Here is a 20,915-nt window from a genome sequence, read left to right as displayed (position 1 = left end):
CATCCCAAAAACATGCAACGTTAATAGTAGACTAAATTGCCCCAAGGTGTGATTGTGAGTGCGGCTGTTTGTCTCCATGTGCGCTGCGATTGGCTGGCAACCAGTTTAGGGTGTATCCCGCCTCCTGCCCCTTGACAGTTGGCTTGCCTCCAGCACTCCCGTGACCCTTGTGAGGATAAGTGGCAAAGAAAATAAATGTGTGTGTGTGTGAGTGTGTTTGTGTGTGTATATATATATATATATACACATTTCAGAAGAAAAAAAGTCCTGTTTTTTTTAAGAAATAAGGCAAAAAAGTGAATGTTTTGCCCAAATTATTTTTCCCAAGATAAAAATATTTTTCTCAATAATGACTTTTTTTTTAGATCTTCACTTTCATCCTCAAATTTTTCAAAATATTTTTTTCTTAAAATTACTATTTTTGAAAATATTAATTACAAAGATTTTTTTTCCATAAATCTTGATTTGTTTTAACAACAATTAAAAAAAACATGCTTGTCAGGTGTTTGTTTTTGTAATACTGTACAATATTTTTTCTTATTCAGAGAACAAAATTGTCTGGGGAAAAATTACGCAATAAATTATAACCCATTCACTCATCGAAAATACATATATTTGAAAATAGTGACTTTTTCCTCGTGTTGTTCCATGTGAATTTAGACTAAAATCCCCTTTGCTCAATCCAGAAGAATATGACAAAGCAGTTGTATTGCGTTTTAGACAATTTAATCACATGCACAACAATACAACACAAAAGCGATAAAACAACTAACACAAAACAGAAGTTCAAAGACCGAGTAGTCGAGCCAAGCTACAAATAGTCACCAGAGTTGAACAAGCAGGCAAATGTTCTATTCTAGCGAATATTCCAAGTCAACAAATGTTCCAGAAATGTCCAAGGACGAAAAGGAGAATGCAGTGTGGCGTGTACTTGTGTACTTGTCCAAAGAGCGGCGGCAAGAAGCCCCGTTGACGGCCCTTCTCGTCCTTGTAAAGGCACTCCTCGGAACATTCCGGAATTCCGCATCACAAAAGATCCGCATCATAATAACATAAAAGTATGAAAGGAAAATAAAGAATACAAATACACACACGTAACAGTATGTTAACAATGTGTTTGCCTTTGCATGTTGTTTGCTAGCTCGAGCAGTAGGGGGCGTCAGGGCATGTCCTCCAGCTAATTGACGGGGCGGGCTTGTTTCGTTTCCGCGGGGCGTGCGTTCGTTCCAGCTGCGCTCATGACAAAGGTTGGCGTCGCCACAATCGCGCGGAGTCAAGTGGAAGCGAAGGTCGTTTTGACGCCTCTCGTCGGCTGGATGTCGGGGGGGTTGCCGATTGAGTGCTCGGCGCACGTCGGTCGCTTATGAGCTGCAATCTGTGCTCGTTCACTTCACTTGAAATATTCATAAGAAATGACGTCGTCGTCGTGGTGAAAGCTTTATTGACCCCAGTGGCAATCTTAATCTTAAGTAACATGATGTATATTATACTGAACCAAATCAAAGCGAAGCTACGCAACCTTTTAGGACGCCAAACGTTGAAAGAAAATTTCCACCGTTTCGGATTTTAAACCTTTGAATTTATGTATTTTATCCCCCCACCCAGAGTATAGATCGGGGGATGTTGTCAATCTTTGTCAACTGTGAAGCCCTTTAAGACTCTCTTGTGATTATAGGACGATACAAAAAAAATTGACTTGGGGAAATTTTTAGAAAGTGATCTTTTTTTGATTAAGAAAAAAAGGAAAGAGGTGTGAAAAAAAAACGCCAGGAAAAGGTTTTCTAAAATGACAATGGAAAAATTCACAAATATATACATTTTATTTTTTCTTGATGGTGTTACAAAAACATTCTCTAAATAAGTATTTTTTAAAATTGTAAAACAAATTAATAAAAAAGATTACATTTGTCATTGTTAAATATAATTTTTTGTACCCCAAAAAATCTTAAAAAGTTTCTTTTAAAAACAATAAGTTCAGCAAAACATGTTTATTTAAAAAAAAAAAGTTCTGAAACCTTAACAATTGTCCCCAAAACCACAATGGAATAATTTTCCCTCTCTAAATATATATTTTTTTTAAATCTTAAAAAAGCGTACAAATATTGTAATAAAAAAACATGTAAAAAAATACAAATTAGAAAGGTTTGAATCATTAATACATTTTCTTTTGCTTGAATAAATATCCAAACATTGTCCTAAAACATTTTATTTTTTGGTGAAAATTGTCATTAAAAAAAAATTTCTAATCACAAAATATTAGCTATATTTAACGAGGCTAACGTTTTTAAAATCCAAAATACAGGTGCCCAACCCCCCCCCCCACCACTCGATATACCGTCAACTTTTTGACCCTTTTTAAATTGGAAAAGCAGACTTTCTTTTTTTGTCCTTGGAACAGCCGTTTTCCATCAGATCGTGCTGGAAAGCCACCCGGCCGCCCGTCACTCTCGCGTTCAGCTCGGCTCGGCTCGACCTCGCGTCGCCGTCTCCCGAGCGTTTGAAGGTGGAGGTCGGCCACCGCGCTCGCCTCTAATCTAGTGCCGATAAATAAAAGATGACTTCTGTGTTTATTCTGCTTGAGCGGATTCCCAGCGTCAAGGTTGAGCGCATTGATTTAAGAGTCACTCTTGTGCTTCTTGTTGTCTTTTTCCTCGCGCCCGGTTTGCCAAATTGATTGAGTCGTAGGTGCGCGTTTAGCAGCTGTCGCCAAACGCGGCGCTCGCCATCAAATCCCCGGCGCCGATTCGTTCCGAGGGCGTGCGGAAACGTCTCGTATGTCAGCCAAAGTAAGCTGCTGCTTGTCTTTTGAGGGCTCGCAAATGAATGATAATCTTCGGCGAGAATTCAATCCGGACGGGACGGGATTTGATTCACGCGGGAGGTTTTCCGCCCCAAAATCTCGGCAGACGGGCGTCTTTTCGCTAATCGTCTTTGGAAATGAAATCTCGCTCTCGTTTGTTTCCAAGTGGGGGAACTATGACATTGACTCGTCAAACATTGCGACTTTATTCTCGGAAGATTCCGAAAACTTTTTTTTTTTCTTCGTCCTCGAGAAGGAGGTTTTGATTTTTACTGTAAAGATTTTCATAAACTCGTGCCTTTTTTCTCTTTTTTCCAATTTTTTAATCATATTTTTGTAAATTTTTTTTACCTGAATTGTAATTTTAACTTAATTTTTCTTTTTGAAAAAAATTTTTGGGGGGAGAAATAAGTCTTTTGCTCTTATAAAAAGATACTTAAAAAATTCTTATAAGATTAGAATTTTAAGAAACTTAACATTTTCTCTTAACATTCAAACTTGAACTCTGTTTGAAAATGTTTTTTCCTCTTAAAAAAAAAAAAAAATAAATAAATAAATAAAGCAGACTCATTATTTTTTTTGGGCCAAACGGTTTTCTCATATTATTTTTTTAAATACCGTAATTTCCGGGCTATAAGCCGCGATTTTTTTCCACACGCTTTCAACCCTGAGGCTTATGCGGTGATGCGGCTAATTTATGCATTTTTTCTAACGGCCGCAAGGGGGGGCACTCGAGCGGAAAAGGTACGCGTGATGCCAGTAGAATATATGTGCCGAGTGAGTGACTTTTACCGGGGTTTTTTTTTTTTTTTTTTTAACCGTTCCTTTTAGCGCTGCGCTAGCCTGTTGCTGCCGTGTTACTACTATGTCTCAGTAATTTTTGCCAGTATTTTTTTTAAATGGCCCTGTTTGCGCCGTGCTAGCGTTAGCGCCACGCTAGCATTGTGCGACTGTGTTACTGCTGGTGTTGTTTTTTGTTTTTACCTGTATTTTCTTTAATTTTTTTTTTTTTTAACCAGCCCAATTTCTGCTACCGTGTTGTTGCTATGTTAAGATGAGCTTAGGTATTAAAACTTTGAAAACTCTTTTTGTGTACCGTCTTTGTAAATATCTCGTGTTTCAACGTGGGTTTCAATGTGTGGGCACTTGCGGCTTATGTATGTACCAAATGGTATTTCCTTTACAAATGTACTGGGTGAGGCTTATAATCAGGTGCGCTTTGTGGGCTGGAAATTACGGTGCATCAAATCACATTTGCAAAACAACTTTGGCATTGAAAGTGATGATCCAGGCAAGGACAAACTGACAGCACAAACAACTGCAGCTGTTGCTTTGTACAAAAAAAAAAAAAAAACCACAAAAAATAAAACCAAAAAAAAAAAAAATCTTATTGTTGCCACAAGGTGATTTTTATTTTTTATTTTTTTATTTTTATTTTTTCCCCAAATGAAATTGCCGCGTTAGTGGGCGAAAATGACATTGTTGATCCGCGCTGATCTTTATCCGATGTGATCTGGGGAAGGACGTTCTTGACTGGAAAACATCGCTGACATTAAATGTTCGCCGTTCTCCGCTGTCACACGCCCGTGAATCTCCTCAGAGAATTTCCCGCCGCAAATATATGTATTTATATTTATCCCGAATCACCTTAGGGAGGCTTGGTGCGTAATTAGGAAAACAAAATGGAAGTGAAAGTTCAAAATCTTAAACTCACAAAAGCTGATGATGTCATCATTCTGCCAATTGTTGAAAGGAAAAACAATTAGTAATATTTTTTTTTTTCTACAATGATATCGATAAGATAGCTTTTGGTCAAAATATGTCTTCATTCTTAAAGAGCACAACTTTTTACAAAATTGCAATGTCTCATAATTTACAACCATTGTCAAATTCAAGATTTCTATTAGTGAAAGAAAATATGTGAAATGAAAACTAATTTCTCTAAACATTTCCTCTTTGTTCTCCTATTTTTTTCCTGAAAAATTCATTTCTATCTTTCTATCTTCTTGATCATTTCTTCTTTGGCTTTTTTACTGTACATCCCTCATAATTCTCATTAACTGCAACCTTTTTAAATGCCAACTTTATTTTTTTGAGAGAATACTTATTCTACAAGAAATAATTACATTTAAAAAAATTATTAAAAATTAAATTTTTACTGCTTTAGCGTCCTACCATTACTGCTTTTTTTCTAACCAAAAAAATGTCCCCCCCCCCTTTTTTTCAACTCTTAAATTTCCCACAATGCAGTCACAACTCACAAGAATAAAGTTGCGACTCAACTGTATTAGGTTTGAAATTTTTGACATATTTTGAATACATATTTCACAAAAGTGAAGTACAAAATTTTCAAGAATCATGTCTAAATTTAGAAGAAAGTCAGAATCTGACAAATGTAAATTTGTTTGGGGGAAACTCCAACATTTCTGAAAAAAATCTATTAAAACCTTCAAATATGATGTGACACTATGACAATATTTTTCACTATGCTTCCTCTTCCAGTGTGACTGATGCTATAAAGGTTTTTTTTTTTTTTGCGAATCGATCGCCTCGGGCTTGGGAATCGACTTCAATCAGGCCCAAAGTCAACGGCGTGTGTGCGCCCCCCCCCCACACGTCCATTGCACCTTTTTGTCGCGTTTGTGCACAGCCAATTGATGAAAAGTGAGGTGGAAAGATGAAAAAAAAAATCAAGTTGTCATTTTGTGAGATGCAAGTCACACTTTGACTTGAAAAAGTTACACTTTTATCGCTCATTTAGCATGAAAACGGTCAATATCTGATGGCAATGTAATTGTTTTGCGGTCGTAAAGGTCATCATTTTACCAAAATCCCATAATTTGATTGGATTATACTTGTAATTTTATGATGCTTATTTTGGAAGAATCAGGCTGTCATTTTAATTACAAAAGTAAAGTGGTGATATGACTTGAATGGGCTGCACGGTGGAGCAGCTGGAAAGCGTTCGCCTCGCAGTTCTGAGGTCCCGGGTTTCGATCTGGGAGTTTGCATGTTCTCCCCGTGCCTGCGTGGGTTTTCTCCGGGTGGGCACTCCGGTTTCCTCCCACATTCCAAAAAACATGCAACTTTCCTTGGACACTCTAAATTGCCCCTAGGTGGGATTGTGGGTGTGACTATTTGTCTCTATGTGCCTTGCGATTGGCTGGCAACCAGTTCAGGGTGTACCGTTGACAGCTGGGATAGGCTCCAGCACTCCCCGTGACCCTCGTGAGGATAAGCGTCCAGAAAATGAATGGATGACTTGAAGTTTGTTGTACTTTTAAAACAATTACTTTGATAAAGTTAAATCATAGTTCTATGACTGTCAATTTTCCGAGAATGCAGTCATCATTTATCGTGTGAGAGTTAATAGTCATATTTTTATGAGAATAGAAATGTATTTTTGACAATTAATAGTTTTATGAGAAGTAAGAATCATGCGATATGTTAGAATTTGGGGAAAAATGAAGATGGGATATTTTAAAACCGAAGTTGTGATTTTACAACAGTTGTCCGAATTTGGCAGGTATAAAGCGTACTTTTTCATATCTTTACAGAAATAAGATTGGACATTTGATGTGAATAAAGTTGTAATTTTAGAAGAATAAAGTCACAATTTTACAAGAATGAAGTTCAAAATTTTCAATACTAAAGAATTTAGACTGGAGTAATATAGTTTATAAGAATAAATTCATCATTTTACAAGAAGTCTTAACGTTATCTTAATCTATTATAATTCTAAGTATAAAGGTGCAATTAAGCAAGAAATAATGCACAATTTAAGGAGCATTAGGTCATCATTTTGATAAAGAAGAATAAACTGGCGCATAATATAATTAAAAGTAATAATTTTCCATGAGTTTTGGTTAGATAATTGAATTGAAATAGTATTTTTAAAATATTAAAAATGTAATATATATATATATATTTTTTAAATTTAAGGTAATTTATGAAAATGAAGTTACTTAACAAAAATACTCTCTCCCTTTTGATGAGAAGAAATTTAGAATTCTGACAGTAGTAAAATGTCAATTTTATGGAAAAAAAAAATGAACCCATACGTTTTGGAGAATGAATCTTTTACTTTGACAGGAATAAAAAGCCACGGATGCGGAATTGGAGACCGAGATTGAAATCCAAACGAAGATGACTCAATCGCTTAATGACAATTTGTGACGCCCGCTTCCTGTCATGCGTCACTCGGTTTTGTTCAATTCATCTCACCTCATTGCGTCCAATTGCTTTTTTTTTGGTTAAGCAGGCGTGAACAGTATTCATAATGCGGTGACATTGCTGGATCACATGCAACTAAAGTGAAAGATTAGATCGTTAGTAAGAAGCATTAAGGTTGTTTTTTTTTTTTTTACTTTGGGGAGGGGCAGGGGCGAGAGTGGGATAACGCACGTTGATGAATGCGACCCTGGGAGGCTTCGACAATGATTGAGTGTACTCGTCGTGGAGGTGCAATGCAAAGCAACCGAAGACCTGTAGAATTCTTTTTTGCTTCTTCGAATTTAGCCCCTGAAGCTAAAGTGATTTAGCAACGGGAAATTTGGTGCGACTGTCTACCCCCAAGTAGACCTGCAAAAAAAAACAAAAAAAAAAACTCATGGAGCCAAGCTTGCCTTTTCGGTTTGAATAGCCATTTTCAGGTCTGCGGTTCCCAGAATGTTTTATTTCTTTATTTTTTTAACTAAGCCCCCGAATATGAACATTTCTCTTTGGATTTTGGGGGAAAAACTTACCGTAATGTCCGGCCTACGAGCCGCGACTTTCTTCACACGCTTTCAACCCTGAGGTCTATGCGGCGCTAGCGTTAGCGTGGTGCCTTGTGTTAGTGTGGCGCTAGCGTTAGCGGACCTGTTTAAAAGCCTCGGTACAAAGAAAGAGTTTAATGCGAGCTAGCACTTTCTGTGTACCGAGGCTTATAACCAGGTGCGCTCTGTAGGCCGCGAATTACGGTAGTCACTGATGTCAGTTGTATTTTGCAGCATGAAATTTGGTGGGCATTTTTTATCACGTGTAGACACGTAAAAGTCTGAAGAACTGATGCCCGAAATGACCCGGAAAGCCTGCCAGTTTGAGTTGATCAATTTAGCCAATTCCAGGTATCAGTCACACTCATTTATTTCATTCTCCTTTGCATTGAGCGTTGCTCCCCAACCCCCCTCCCCCCCCCTTTTTTTTCTTATTAATTTAGTTCCCACGCTAAGTGCCCCCTCCTTTCAGCGCAGTCAGAATAAATTGAATGTGTTCATTCCCAATTAATTGCCGGCTCTAAACCGATTTGTATGCAAAAGCCATTTCACGTGATCCGTCGCGTTAAAGCGTCGACACGGAAGCGACCGGCAAATATACTCCCGTCGTCTTACTTTATAGAATTTATTATTTTTTTTTTTTTTTTCTTTTTTAAGCGGGGCCATTTTGAACGTTTGCGTTTGCCGTCGTCTTTGCTTTTCACGGTCGGCCAAAGGTCTTGCGTGTCACGGGAACGTGTTCCGGAATGGTCGATGACCGTCGGCGCCCGGCTTCCGTCGTATCTCTGCAGCAGGAAAGGAATTTTTATGCCATGACGGCGACAATTAACAGAAGTATTTGCAGAGGTTAGCGGAGCGAGGCCGTTATCACCTGGCATGCTAAGTGGCGCCAAATGGAGGATGGAATTGAAGCTCAGTCACAGTCCAATGAAGCTTTTAGTTAAGTGTGTGCAAATAAGAAACCACGAAAAAAAAAAAAATGGCCAGCTCACTGAGTGCACTAATACGTAATCATGGGATGTACTGAAATCCGGGGTCAAATGTGTTCAAAACTTTTTATTTTTTTCAAGAGGGCGGCACAGTGGCTCAGCTGGAAAGCGTTGGCCTCACACTTCTGAGGTCCTGGGTTCAATCCCGGACCCGCCTGTGTGGAGTTTCCATGTTCTCCGGGTGGGCACTCCGGTTTCCTCCCACATCCCAAAAACACGCGACATTAATTGGACACTCTAAATTGCCCCGAGGTGTGAATGTGAGTGTGGGTGTTTGTCGCCATGTGCCCTGCGATTGGCTGGCAACCAGTTCAGGGTGTACCCTACCTCCTCCCCTTTGACAACTGGGGGAGGCTCCAGCTCTCCCACGACCCTTGTGAGGATAAGCGGCTAAGAAAATGGATGGATAGATGGATTGATGAATTGGATACTCTAAATTGCCTCTAGGTGTGATTGTGAGTGCGGCTGTTTGTCGCCGTGTGCCCTGCGATTGGCTGGCAACCAGTTCAGGGTGTACCCCGACAGCCGGGATAGGCTCCGGCACTCCCCGTGACCCTTGTGAGGATAAGCGGCTAAGAAAATAGATGGATTGATGGATGGGAAAACAAAGATTGATCGAAGAAATGTATAGAGCATGACCTGGGTGGAATTGATTTTTTTTTTTTTTTTTTTTTTTTAAGAAGTCAGTTTTCACTTTGTAACGCAAAATATAATTTCTAATATGAGTAGACCCATTAAAAAAATGTCTGAGGAAGCCATGAATGCACAGGAAAATCGACCATTTTTGGTGTGAAGGCTGCATTGTAGCGTCAGGTTGGTCCTTGCCTTGTCGCTTTCAATTACGAACTCGTTGTAGAGATTTTGGTTGAATGTTTTTCAATCTGAACCATGTAGGAAAACTATTAGTTTTTTTTTATTATTTCCCATCATCTCTGTTGGAAAATCCATCTTAGTCTCCTCCGCGGTGTCCTGCTTTTTATTTAAAAAAAAAAAAAAGACGTTTTGCATAATGGAACCTTTCAAAACATCATTAACCATACTTAGATTCACATCTCATTGAATTTGCCATTATTCATGCGATTAGTGTAATTATCGGGTGAAAAAAAAAAAAAAAAAAACCTCTCACTCCCTCTGGAAAATGTCGTGTTTTTTTTTTTGCGTGTGTGTCTGCACCATTATTCAAAAGCTCGCACAAATACATCGCAGCAGTCACTCGTGTTTGTTTTTCAGCCGCGGACAAAAACATCGACTTTAAAAATAGCTTTCGTGCTATTGCCATTTCGCATGGGCGGTTGTAAACGTGTTCGTATCCCACCGCGAGGACGGCAATAGGTTTGGAACAGATGGTTAAGCTACGACGTAGGAAAGGGGTCGGGGGTCGGGGGCTGGGGGTGGGGGGGCAACCATTTTGGTTTGAAGAAACCCGTTGGGAATGAAGCACCAATTTTTACCAATCAAAATGAAATTGGGCAAACGTGGCGATCATAACGGGAAAAGTCTCAATGTCTCATGCTTGAAATTGAACAGGAAGTGACCCATTAGTTTGGTTTCCTGGCCTACACTTGAACAAACTCGGAACTGGAGAAAGGGCCCAGTTGTGTCCCGAATGAATCGACTTTTTGGGGTGCATCCGCATTCCTGAAAAGTCGCCATAATATCCGGGTGTTGAAAACATATTTTAGGGTTCCCAAACACAGCCCCGCCCGCCCAGAACTCAGTCTCAGTGCCCGGAAAGTATGAAAAATTCACCCTCGACACCTATTTCACAGTTCGACTTGCATCGAGGTGCACCAGTCTGTCAGGAGTCTGGAGGACCTGTGCCCAAAGTTGACCAAGAAGTCGGCCATTTTGGTCATACCATTTTGGTCTTGTCCTTCGACTAATGGCCCCGTCGCACCATGACGTTCTGGTCAGCGTTGTATAGCGTTTGAGGAAACGTTGGTAGTCGCCCATGGTCGCCGGGATGGCGCCAGAAGAGCGTTGTTTGAACGTCAGTGATCGCTGGGAATCGGCGGAGAACGCCGGTCCGGAAAAAAAGTTTTGAACGTGCACAAAAGTTCTCACCGAGACCAGCGTTCATCAACGTTGAATTTTAAACGCTGCAGAACATTTCGTGGAATGTTTTACTAACGTTGGCCGAGCATTGCACGCGTTTGGCTATTGTTAGTCAGTTGTTACTGTAGCATTACTTGGTTGTTACTTAATTGTTTGCTTTGCAGTGAACAACTCACTGGCGACCTGTCAACGACCACTGAACAATCCCCTCAGCGGACAGAATGTGTAAATAAAGTCAAAGGAACGTCCTTTGGCGTCCATTGAGTGTCATTCGAGCGTTTCCTGAACGTCCGTGCATATGGGTTGCGCAAGTTGCTGAAGTCCGCACCCCACCTTTTTTCGTCTAGGCGGTATGATGCTGACTGTTCAAACTCCCGAGAAAAACCGTAGTGACTATGAAATTTCCAACGTTTCGTTGCCGTTCCACTGTAAAAATTCCACGCCAGCAAAACGCTATTCTGTCGTTATCCACCCGTTTAGCCCCAATCAGAATGACGATGGTCTGTTTTGAAAAAGTGGGTGTAATTAATGGCCGCCGCATTCATTGCTGCTCGCAGTTTGAATTGTTGTCATAATTCCGAACTGAACCTGCAGGGTCTACTTTGCAAACTAATATTTCAGCGAGACGAGACGCTGAAACTGCTTCCTCCCTTTCAGCGGTCTCGTTCTCGTGCGCAAACACGACCGGTTTCCCGTTTAGATCAAAGATGAGATGATGAAGCATTTTAACTTTAGAACAATTTGCCCGGAGAAATGTGCCGAGCTAACGGAGGGAACTTTTTTTTTTTTTTTTTTTTTCTCAAGGATGCAACACAAAAGTCTTGTTTTCTTTTCCTCACCTTTTCGTGAAAAGGGAAATATTCGCCGGGTCCTTGAGTGGCTTTCAGGTGGTTCCATACTCCTGTTTTACAATAACGCCCCTGACGTTTCATGCCGTTGCCTGTTTATGTTTTTCACATTCTGCTTCAGATTTCCCGGTACACTTGAACTACCTCTTAAGAAGGAGATAATAAAAAAACAAAAACAAAAAAAAACCCAAATCCTTGAAATGGGCGGCAGACATTAAAGTGTCTCCACCCTTCGTTCTCTTGACCGGGAAGCTTTTGAGACTGTTAAAAGGCTTTGAGTGCAGCGCGTTCAATGGCTATATTTGTTGTTATTGAGCGGGATGGAGGCTACCGGTTCATCTTAGAATTTTGCTCTTGTTTCTGTATCGGGTTTGGCTTGATCTGATGGGAAAGTGTAAGATATAAAATGGCCACTCCGAGGGGGTCTACTGTACTCCTGATAGACAAGTCTGGCAAATTTCTCCCCACTGGGATTGGATTTTCAAAGCCCTCAAAATGGTTGATTTATTTAAACGTGACCTTGTATGAGTACACTGTTATGCTCGCTCTCATCAAATCGTCTCACTCGGTTTCTCTTGCCTCCCCCACACTCATTCGCACTTTTGGGACCACCGTCGCAAGCTCTTGATTCATCCGTATTATTTTCTCCTCGCGAGTCGATACGAATTTTGCAAGCGACACGGCTGTCATCTCTCCGCCACGTCTGCCGCAAACGCCGCATCGGGTCGGATCGCGTTACGATTTTGTTTTGAAAGGAGTCGGAACGAGGAAAGCGGAGCGGGCTGCCCAGAGGTGGCGGCGTTTGGTGTTGGGTAAATTAGCCCGGGGCTTTGCCACAGTGCCAGCGGGCCAAATAGAAGCAGGCGCGGGCGTCGTCCCTGCACTTGGGGCAGGATATTTCACAAACAGCGCAAATGGAAAAAAAATAAACGACTGCAACCTTTCGATGTTATAGACTTGCTTCAACCAAGCGGGACAATCGAGTTCAACGCAGGTCAGCCGAGTTAGCTTCATAAATAGCATCATGTCACAAGTGGAATTCAGTATTAAAAAATTTTCAACAAATGGAACATGGTAGCGGTGCCCTGCAATTGGCTGGCGACCGTTTGAGGGTGTCCCCCGCCTCTTGCCCAAAGGTGCCTGGGATAGGCTTCAGCACTCCCGCGACCCTAGTGAGGATAAGCGGTGAAGAAAATTGATGGATGGATAAATGATTGATCAAATATATTTTCATGAAAAATAATTTCATTAAAATAAAATTACAATTATTACTTTTGAAAATGCAAACTGTATTGAATATTATTTGAAGAAATCATTGCTAAAAAAAATCTAATATTTTTGATAAGTATAATTTATTAAAACAATGACAAGCATGTAAAAATTACATTTTCATTTGATTAGTGAAAAACATTGAGTAAATAATGATACTGACATGAAATTAGATTCATTATTCATTTAAATCTAGGATTATTATTCAAAAATGCGAAAAGTCAAATGTCAGTGTATTAGGAATTATAGAAAATATATTCTTTAATGTAAATATTACATTTATCTGTAAAATAATTGCCAAATAGTGTAAGTTTTATTCAATTTAAATTGACGTTTTTTTGTTGTTGATTTTTTTTTATTTAAATAAAATGTAAAATATTCAATTACAACTACATAACTATGTAAAGAAATCATGTAAATATGGATATTTAATTCAAGCAAAAAATATGAAATGTCACTACTGAATTTTAAAAATCCAACTACAGATTCCATTTTAAATAGTACTTTTATGACTTTTTAAAATCAAAACCCCGCTGAAAGCATACAGAAAAGCCATATAATTTGGCCGAAATATTTTGTGTCCGTTTATAATCGAAACAGGAAGAATGAAGCGAAATGATTGATTAGCCCCACACGAATGAAGGCAAAGGTAATCAATTAAGCTCTACCAATACATATTTTCACCTCCCGGAGTGTTTTTCTCCCCTTTTTGGGCTGAAGCAGTTGTTGAACATCTACATCTGTTCTCAGTGGAGCGTAGACGGTCTCTAGTCATCTGACAGATCTGAAGACCCCCCCCCCCTCCCCCAACTCTATTGTGCTAATATTAATAGTGATAATGGCCGGTGTGGTCTGGTGTTCGCACCTAAGCGATCCTTTATGAAGCTGTCAGAGAAGCTCGTTCTTTTTTTTTTTTTTTTTTTTCCCCCTCCCAGAGAGTTCCCTTGCCTCACTTCCACATTCATCTTCATTAGCGCCAAACGCAATTAACCACAGGCCTTCACTTCAATAGTTCCCCTCCGTGATTTAATTGTGCTTCCCTGTTGCTTTCCAGATTTCGAGCTTTGAAAACATAGTAAACAAAAAAAGTAGAAAAGTCTCAATTGTCGTCTTCTTCGGCGTAGTCGCGAACTCGTCATGTCACCGCCTTTATTTTTTTTTTTTGGGGGGGGACCGCAGGATCGTGTCTCTGGCAGCTTTTATCTATTCATCCCGTCGTGTTTGGGACTTGTCATCTTGGTTTGAACAGACTGAAGATTTTTTTTTTTTTTTTTTTCACTTTTCTTATTTTGGCTGAAGCTGCCGTGCACCTGCCGTCGTGCCACCAGCGCCGCTCAAGTCGTCATTTCAGGGGGATTTGCCGAATCATAATTACCATTTTGACTCATTCGTACCCTGGAGCGAGTCATTTTTCTGTTGAAAATCTGTGACAAGGTATTACAGTAGGTTTTTTTTGTTTATGTTTTGTTCCCTCGCCAGTCGTGATAACACACCAATTACTATGCGATTCTCAATTAAGTTATGTGGCTGTCCGCGTGCCTATAATGATTTTTGTGAGGGAAAATCTCCACCTTGTTATTTTTCTCTTTTCTACAAAAACAATGGAAACACACCAAAAATTGTGCTATTTTGAATAAAGTGATGGGCCTGGCTGCATAATGATTTTTGTGCCGCCTAAAATTGGCACGACTTCTCTGCTTCAAGATTTGATTGTTAAAAATTAATGATATAAATGAATATTAGGATCCATAAAAGTGAGGGAAAGCAAACAAACACCCAAACAAAAAGAAACAATTATGAGGAGAAAATGTCTTACAGAGGAGAAGGAAGCGATTTGTGGCGTTCATGAGGGGATTTCAAATATTCATGTTCAGCTGCTCAAGTGCCTGTTGGCAATCATTCCGGGATGTATGGATCACAATTCGGGACAACGTTAGCAAGGTGAGGATATTTAGGTTTCGTTTACATCAAGACGGAAGGACTATGATTTATTTACATGCCACCTGTGCTTTGAGTTCTTTACAACTTTTTGGTTCTCAAGGGTTAGCGTTTGTAGCATAACGTTAGCGCTTTTCTCTATTTGGATAACTGCATCGCTTTATCACAAGACAGGGATGGGAACTTGGCCTCACGTTATTAGCATAACATTAGCATTTTTGTTTGTTTAGAGCTACCGCATAGCTTTATCCAGAGGGACAGAAAATAAGTACAGCTGACATGCTTAACACGGCTTTCGCGTTTCTGAGCTAAGAATAGCAAGTAGCCCTCATGTTAGTAGCATATCATTAGCATTTCCGCGGATAGCAACTAGGAGTAGGCCCCACCACCACATATGATCTCATGACCCCAACTGTGGTTCACATTACTAACGTAACGTTAGCGTTTTATTTCATTGTGGAAATATCACCGCTTTATCCAGAGTGACAGAAAGTTGCTAGGTCTCACGGTTGTAGCGTAACGTTCGTATTTTGGCTCTATATGGACACATGCTTGGCGTATCCAGAGTCCACGGATATTAACTGGGTCTTAAATTAGTAGGTAACAATACCATTTTTGATTTTATGTGGGCAAGATAGAAGCAAGGCCTCACTTGGCAGCATTACATTCACCTTTCGGCTAACAACCTTCCATTATGTTACAGATAACGTGGCCCTCTCCTTTTTTCAGCTAGCGCGTTAGCGATGTAGCGTGGGCGGATGGAGCCTCAGCTAATGAGCATAAGGAGCTCATACACTGGAGGCGTATTAACAAGCCTTCCATCAAGGATATGACCCCGCGCGCTGATCCTCAAAGTCTCAATGACGTCAAGGGGGTCTCGGGAACGATCAATGTTCCGTCACATTGTTAGTAATCGTAGCAATGACGAGGAAAATGTGATGAAAGGATGACACGTGGCAAGTGGGTCTGACAACGCGAGGCTCGTACCTCCTGCGTTCTATCAACACCTGGCATGGGAGGGAAAGTCATTTCTCCCACTCCTGCCCACGTTGTCATTAGTGAAAGTGTCTTCACATGTCAGGAAAAGTGCGATTAACCCCACAGGTTATAATGAGCCCTGTAAATGACTCCATTCTTGCATCGCTCTGCCTCCCCCCCTCCCTGTTGCAGTAGCTTAATGTTAGCTCAGCGTTATTTTAGGAAGAATACGTTGTTTACCTTAGAGCTGAGATTTAGCTGTTTGGTTTAATATCTAGAACTAATGTTCGTAGCATAAGATTAGCATTTGGGCTTCATGTGAATGACCGCCTAGCTTTATCCAGATACTGTAGTAGGATGATAATAGCCACAGTTAATTGTTAGCGGTAAGAGTTCCGTCAAGATGACGGCATAGCGTTATTTACACGGGACGGAGGGAATGATTATTCAGGCAGCCATGTCTGAGAAAAAGAAAAAAAAAACTTGGCCGCCTCTGAGGTTTGCTGCAAAATTACAGGCCGTGTAAGCGGAGAACGAAGCGGTACGGACGACTTCGCACTCGTCACCCTTATTGCGTCACGGCCGCCCCAGATGTCTCCGTGGGCGGCGAGTGCAACGTTCTGATGATGGCACCACTTGTGGACTCGGGAGTTTTATCACTATATCGAAAGAAATCTAAAGTGTTAGTGTATGCTGTATATTAAAATGCCTTTTTGCTATAAACTGTGAATTCATTACAGAGATCGCTCAATTCAAACTGCAGTTTGTCATAAAAAATTTAAAATTATTCACAGATTTTAAGTTTTTGGAGGACAATTGGAGACAAAAGAAGCCTGTCACTGGCCTAAACCGATATTTTTCCTTGTGGATGATTAGTGTTTTTTCTATCTGATGGCCTGGGTGTGCGCGAGCGCTGCCGTTTGGACATTTGTGTGCACGCCAAAGCGCCATTAGCCTCCAGGCGGGAGTAAACACGGAAAAGTGAAACCCCTACGGCAGACTTCATCAGGCGTAGGATGCTATCGGAGAGCCCGGGCGTTATGGTAATCGAGACGGCCCCCTCGGCCGGCGGCCGTCCATCGACGCCATCGATTTTTGCGCAGATATTCTCTCCGGGTAATCAAAGAGCTGTGAAATCCATACTTGCCGAGCGCTCGGCGCTTCAGGGAGCACGGGACGCGATTGTTTTCTACGCCCGGCTAAAGTGAGCTCCGTCAACGTACGCGTGCTGATTGGATCCGAGTGTAGCTTTTTAACAACTTTGACGAGGAACAAGGGGTTGAGGCATTCCGGGGCTGTTGCACCATACGCGTCGCCGATGAATTAAACAAACAAACAAACAAACAAGATTCCTTCCCTTCAAAGGATTTGTATTGTCGGGTCTGACGAAACCGACGGTAACAAGCGGCCTTTCTAGGCAGGTTCACATCGCATGCAAATGGTCACTGCGCCATTTTTTTCGCTATAACGGGATTATGGTGTGGATTTACATATCTTTAAAAATGCAGCAACGATGTCCCGGCTTTGAAGCCGCGGATTGAACGCGGTTCCAATTAAATGGGAGAAACTCGGAGACAAGCGCCGGCGAAGTGCGCCTCAGTGCTTACGGACTCCACCCGAGCCCCTAAGTAAACAGAAGCCCACCAAACCCCCCTCGCAAAAATGTACCTGGGACCCCGTGAGGTGAACTCAAGCCCCTAAAAACCACCCAGAAAGCACACCAAAGCCCCTAAAACTGTCATCTAACTATATATAACCCCCCAAGTTAACCAGAGTCTCAAAAAAAGCCCCCGAAATGCGCACCCTCAGCTCTCATGAAGGCCAACAAAAGTACCCAACCGAGCCTCGAAAAACTGCTCATCTAAAATCCTAGTACTACACCAAAGCCAGTCAAAACCAAGCTTCACAAAACATTCCCTTAGAAATCTCTACATAGCGCACCCCGGCCCTCTAAAAAGCCCTCCGAAAACCAATCTAGCCCCCCAGCTTGGACCTGAGCTCCTGAAAACCTCCCAGAACTGTCCGCCATCACCGCCCAAAAACACACCGGAGCCCCCTCGTAAACTCTCACAGGCCCAAAGAAGGAGGCATCCACCTCGGCCCGATCCCAGAGCCCCTGCGGCTTTGCGGATTTAGATGATTACGTTTAGACAGCGGCGTGGCCGGCGAATCTCTGCCGTTTAAGTTGACACACATTGCAGCAAGCAGTCCTTTGCATCATACGAGTGACCCTGGGGAATGTTTTTTTTTTTTTTTTTTAACCCGGCCATGTAATAGCGATTTGCTGACGGTTCATGACCTCATTATCTCCGCATGTAATCATCCGTGTTATTTTTATTTTATGGTTGGAGACAGGCCCTCGGGGTTAACGTCATCCAGGAGCCGAATCGTTACCCCTCCTCATCTTCTCAGCCATCGATCACCCCGAGCGTATTGGATTCTCTGCCGTCCAGGCTCTTAAGTACGCACGTTCGTCACGTGCGCCCTGACGCATATACTGCAGTTTTCTTCAGCCGGTACTAATTAACGACGGAATCGCGCAGGATTTCCGCTCCGTTTGACGGCGATTTCAATCCTCTTATCCAAAGGGGATCGCTGTTATTTTCTCATTTCAGAATAGTCATTAAATTGTAAAACATATGTCGTCAGTGTTTTTTAGGGGTTCCATTATTCCCACTTAAAAAAAAATATGACAGAGTAATTTGAGTAATAGACTGAGCCGTTCTCTCGCTACAACGCGGTTCACTTACGCATTTTTTTCTTTGACGACGTAGCAGGCTTTTTTTTTTTTTATGGCATATGATTGGGCATTGTGTTCTGCATCATGATTCGCTAAGGGAAACCCCGCATTGTGTTGGGCGTCCCGATTGGCTAAGGGACCGTAGACCGTTGTCAACCGCCGCCACGTGGGCCAGCCGGCACACCCCGCGGCATCTCGGTGCCACCTGCACAAACGCGTCGAGGGCTTTGTGGAAAGAATTTGATCCCATCCAAAAAGCTGCTTAGCGTAAAACAATGACTTTAGTTCGCATCGCAGATGAAGCGGCCACCGAGGAGACAATTTAATGAACATGTAGGTCGTATTTGATTCCCCGCGCGTTGTAGCTTAGCGCGGCGAGTTCGACTTGGATTGAAAGACGGCGGGCGGGGCTGCGTGCTAAGCGCTCTAATAACCAAACAAAAAACCGATGACGAAGTGAGTTGGAAAGAGTGTGTACTTCCACGACTGTGTGTAATAACATTGACTATTTCATAACAAATAAGTTCGGTAACGTTAGACAATACAAAACATTTTCCAAGTTTTGACAGCGGTCTTGGTTTTTACGTGTGCAATTTTTACAGCATTTACAGTAGTCTTCCTTCAACTTCTTGTTTGAGGACATATTTGCTGGTCCCATTTTATACAGTATTACTCAAATTGTGGGTTTGTTTTAGATGCAGTATTTATGTTGAAATAGATCCTACGAAACGCTGCCTAACTTGAGCATTCCATGAGATGCGATCCCTTCGTCTTGGCACTTAAGGCCTCGGCTCTTGCCAGACAGACAGACACCCGTGGCTCCATTAGCGCTTCCAAACAAGCGCAATAGTATGTAGATCACGTCGGCGTCTGGTCCCATGCCAACCCAGTGCCGTTTGCGGAAAGCCGTTAAAGCAATTATTCCACAGCCCCAGGAGAAATGGACCACTAGTCCTTGGACCCGAGGATGGGGAGCAAATAAATGCTCAGAACGGCCTGACACACCTGCCCGATTAATTAAGCACGGTTAAACGGGTGACGACAACAACAACAAAAAAAGGAAATAGATGAACTGACTGCCTTTTAAAAAAAAAATGTTTTATTGAATGTGATCTCTTAATTGCATCCCTGCAGTTTAAAAACCTTTCAAGAGTTATCTTGCACTTAACGAAGTTACATTTAATTGAGACTCTGCGTCTTGTAATTGAAAACAATAAAGATTCCTGTAAGTTCAGACTGAAAGATTGAAGTAAAACCTCTTCTGGTTTGCATTTCACTTGGCTGTTCGGCAAAGGGTACCAGCGACTGTGTGGGGGGGACTTTGACAACTGTCAAAAGGCCCCCAACCATTCAGGGTTCCCCTGTGCAGCTAGAACTAAGACTCCCGTTATGGTTAAAACAAAACTACCATAGAGTTAAATCCCTCCGAACTATCGAATGTTAAAAAAAGATTAGCAGACTACCATGTAGGATGCAATTTGCAGAGGTTAGCATTTTTGAGCCCCCTGGAAGTTGCATTGCTTGAAATTAATCCCACTCATAATGTGCAGGAAAAAAAATAAATCCCACCAAAAATTGGGGATCAATAAAAATAAAATCAAAGTGGGAATAATATAATTTATTTTTTGTGAAGATGTGAGTGCCTCGCCTTCCATGTTTCTTCACTGATTTAAACCATTCCAACTTTTAAAATATTTAAACATTATTGAATTGATTCAAACCATACAAACATCAAGTGTCACATTATGCATTCCAACAATTTTTACGGAAATGGAATTGTCTCGTTTGTGGGATAGTTTTGGGACAGCCCATCGAGGAAATCTCATCAAACCGCCGCCCGCGTTCAACATTTGGCCAACCAATATGGCCGGCTCATGATTTATGGATTCCATTAGCAGTAATTGCGGTTAATGGCGGCACTTTTTGGTCAGCGGGTGGTGCTCTCAGCCTCGGATCAATACGCCACGACGGGGCCAGGAAGACGATTGTCCTGGGACGGGGTCCCGTCTTCCCGAGCTTTTTCCTTTGTTCTTCCAGCGAGCCGGACCCCAGCGCCGCCTCCTCCACTCCCACTTTGCCCCCCATAATGAAGCCGAGGGCAGCCGAGGAGGCACTTACGGCTGTGGCTCCGTTAGACGCTCCCAGGTGATTTCCAGAGCCAGCCCACAATTAAAATTTCAGAACACAATTCAAAGCTGGTGCATTATTGAAGCGCCTCAAAGCGTCCAGAGGCCGAGCGGAAGGAACAATGGAGGGCTGGGCCGCGTTTTGCCGCTTTAATGCGCAGGATCGTGCTGCCCTTTTAGGTTGCTTCCATCGACCTGTTTGTCCAATTCTTTTTCCGTGAATTGATTTTGAGCGACAACCTGGCTAATGGATGAAATTTTCCCGATAGTCTGGCTTTACCTGCACTGCTTATACGGATTTTACGGTCGTCATGTTTTAACTCACGTAATTTGAGAGTTTAATGTTGTTGTTTTTTCTTTAGGGGATGCACGATTGTCGTTTGCTCTGTGCGATTTATGGAATTAGTGGTCATTT

The 20,915-nt window shown here is 41.7% G+C and overlaps 1 protein-coding gene across 1 annotated transcript in view; it reads left to right on the top strand.

Moving 5' to 3' along the window:
• The window catches only part of tmem132e (transmembrane protein 132E), a 248,658-nt gene that overhangs the window by 77,516 nt on the left and 150,227 nt on the right, over positions 1–20,915 (top strand). The gene's annotated exons all lie outside the window — the stretch shown is intronic.

This window comes from Syngnathoides biaculeatus, chromosome 18 (genome assembly GCF_019802595.1).
Source record: "Syngnathoides biaculeatus isolate LvHL_M chromosome 18, ASM1980259v1, whole genome shotgun sequence".
NCBI lineage: Eukaryota > Metazoa > Chordata > Actinopteri > Syngnathiformes > Syngnathidae > Syngnathoides > Syngnathoides biaculeatus.
This window is presented reverse-complemented; position numbering and strand designations above follow the sequence as displayed.